The sequence below is a fragment of the Salmo salar genome, chromosome ssa09 (genome assembly GCF_905237065.1).
Source record: "Salmo salar chromosome ssa09, Ssal_v3.1, whole genome shotgun sequence".
In the NCBI taxonomy this organism is placed as follows: Eukaryota; Metazoa; Chordata; class Actinopteri; order Salmoniformes; family Salmonidae; genus Salmo; species Salmo salar.
The window spans coordinates 107,809,330-107,812,522 of NC_059450.1; positions in this window are offsets into that span (position 1 = coordinate 107,809,330).

A 3,193-nucleotide genomic window follows, 5' to 3' on the forward strand; every position below is an offset into this window, starting at 1 on the left:
CACCGTGAGCAATGGTTCACTGAGCACTTCCTATTGCTTCCACTAGATGTCCCCAGTCTTTTCACAGCCTTATACAGTCGAAACTCAGTGAATGAGACGCATTGGAAATTGGTCACAGGGGATGGGCCATCACCATTATGACGTCGGCGGCCCTGTTTACCCCCATCTTTGGAAACATTTCAAAACACTCTGCAATCGTCCCCGTCGAATCTTATTGGCTCTCTTGGTGTTACAGGCCCTGAAGATGAATGTTTTACAACGTTTGACATGTTTGAAGGAACCTAGAGGAGGAAAAAAGTACATTTTCCTAAACTACTGTCCCGCGCACGTCGGAAGATTTGGAGACAGCCCTAGGACACGCTACCAACAGCAGGCTAATGGAACATGAATTATGGACTTTTTCGACCGAAAATACATCTGTTGTGGACCTGGAATCCTGGAAGTGCTTTCTGATAAAGACAACTAAAGGTAGGCGATTATTGACAATATTATACAAGATCAGATGTGACTTGCGATTGTTCCAAGATGGCGCGGCGCTAGTTTTCCAGGCTCATTTTCTGAGTATGGCATCTCCTTTTATCGCAAAGTGTGATTACCCAGTAAAGTTAATTTAAAATCTGGTATGACAGGTGTTCTCAAGAGATATTCATCTATAAATGTTAGATTGACAATATAAATTTAAAAAAATGTTTTCGAATAGTAATAAAGGGAATTATGCGCTGTTTCCCGGGATGCATTTGAGGGGAAAATAGTTAGTCAATGTCAGACGCCGATGTAAAATGCTGTTTTTATATATAAATATGACCTTTATTGAACAAAAGAATGCATGCTGTGTGTAACATGATGTCCTAGGTGTGTCATCTGATGAAGTTTGTAAAAGGTTAGTGCTGCATTTAGCTGTCTTCTGGGTTTATGTGACATTATATGCTAGCTTGAAAAATGGGTGTCTGATTATTTCTGGCTTGGTACTCTGCTGACATAATCTAATGTTTTGCTTTCGCTGTAAAGCCTTTTTGAAATCGGACAACGTGGTTAGATTAAGGAGATGTTTATCTTTCAAAGAGTGTATGTTTGAAAAATTTGAATTTTGACATTTATTTGGTTTCAAATTTGCCGCTCTTGAAATGCACCTGCTGTTGATAGGGTGCACCACGGGTGGCACGCTAGCGTCCCACATAGCCCCAAGAGGTTAAGACACAGTCATGTGTGGAACGTACACAAAGACACTTTGTCCAAAACACACAGCCTACTTTACTGTAGATGGTACACAGAGCTGGATACGGGCTTCTCCTGCTATAGCCCCATCTACTGGTCAGTGGATTTCAGAGACAGACACTCATCTAAACACACCTCATCACTTCATTATCACACGGTGATGCTCTGGGAGTCTGTGTGAAGTGGACTCACTGTTGTCAGGGCAAAATCCAATGTCGGAAGAAAATGTTATTTATTGAAAGAGTAGGCTTCAGTGACTTTCACATTTATAAGGAAGGGTTGTTGATAAATACCAACTCAGTGTAGTATTTCCCATCATCACAATCTTATTGTTTATTCTGCTTCCTCCTGAACTTGGTTCTTAAAAAAGGGACATTGTTAAGAAGGTGACACATCCATGAATGATTGACATTTCCCTTTTACCTGGAAAATAAACAAAACGCTGTGAATTTCCGCTCCCATCAGGTGAGTGATGTGACATACGTAAGACAGTAATTTGTGGAATAAACACAAGATGAATGCTGTTCTAATACAATAAGGAGAGATTTTAAAGGAGGAGGTGTTGAGACAAACACTCCATAATATCAAGGAAGACTGTACAGGTGTAGAGTTCATCATGTGGCTCCTCTCATCAGGTGACAGTCATGTGACATTCTTAACCTTTTTGGGCTAGGGGGCAGTATTTTCACGTCCATATGAAAAGCGTGCCCAAAGTAAACTGCCTGTTACTCGGGCCCAGAAGCTAGGATATGCATATAATTGGTAGATTTGGATAGAAAACACTCTAAAGTTTCTACAACTGTTAAAATGATGTCTGTGAGAATAACAGAACTGATATGGCAGGCTAAACCCCGAGTATAAACCATCCCCCCCCAAAAAATTCAGCTAACCTCTATTTTCAATGGCTAGTACTATAATTATAAGCCCCTGTCCTCCAAATTGCAATTCCTAGGGCTTCCACTAGATGTCAACAGTCTTTAGAAAGAGTTTCTTGCTGGTTTTTGGAAAAATGTCCCAGAAATTGAAGTTTTTCTAGGTGGCTCCCATTTTGGCTTGTAGTGTTTCCTTGCGCGTGGATGAGTGCGCATTCTTTTTGTTTATCTCCGGTAAAGACAATAACGATTCTCCATCTTATTTATTTGCGTAATAGTATACCTAAGGTTTGATTATAAACATTGTTTGACTTGTTTGGAAAAGTTTATTAGTAACGTTTGGGATTCTTTTTGTTTGTATATTGACGGAGGGAAACTGAGTGGATTTTTGACTGAAGAGCGACAGCTAAACTGAGTTTTCATGGATATAAAGATGAACATTATCGAACAAAAGGATCATTTGTGATGTAACTGGGACCTTTTGGAGTGCCAACAGAAGAAGATCATCAAAGGTAAGGCATTTTTTATATCGCTATTTCTGACTTTCGTGTCGCACCTCCCTGGTTGAAAATGATTTGTTATGCATTTGTATGATGGGGCGCTGTCCTTTGATAATCGCATAGTTTGCTTTCGTCGTAAAGCCTTTTTGAAATCTTACACGGCGGCTGGATTAACAACAAGTTAAGCTTTAATTTGATGTATTGCACTTGTGATTTCCTGAAAGTTTTATATACCAATTTGTAAGTCGCTCTGGATAAGAGCTTCTGCTAAATTATGTAAATGTAAATATTTATAGTAATTTAATTTGAATTTGGCGCTCTGCCATTTCACCGGATGTTGTCGAGGGGTTCCGCTAGCGGAACGTCTAGTCGTAACAGATTTTAAGATGCAGTAAGGTTTGGAACGTGCACAGACACTTGCAAACCAAAGTGCCAAACTTATCCTTTCTGCCCAAAGCTGACCCCTATGGATACTAAATTAAGCAAACCGCCCAGACCTAACCCTGCTAGATATGGCAGTCTGGTGTTGTGCACACGGTGCACTGTCTAGGGACTTAACCCTGTCCCAGCCATTAGCAACCTGTGGCTTACACTGGGAGCAGTGAC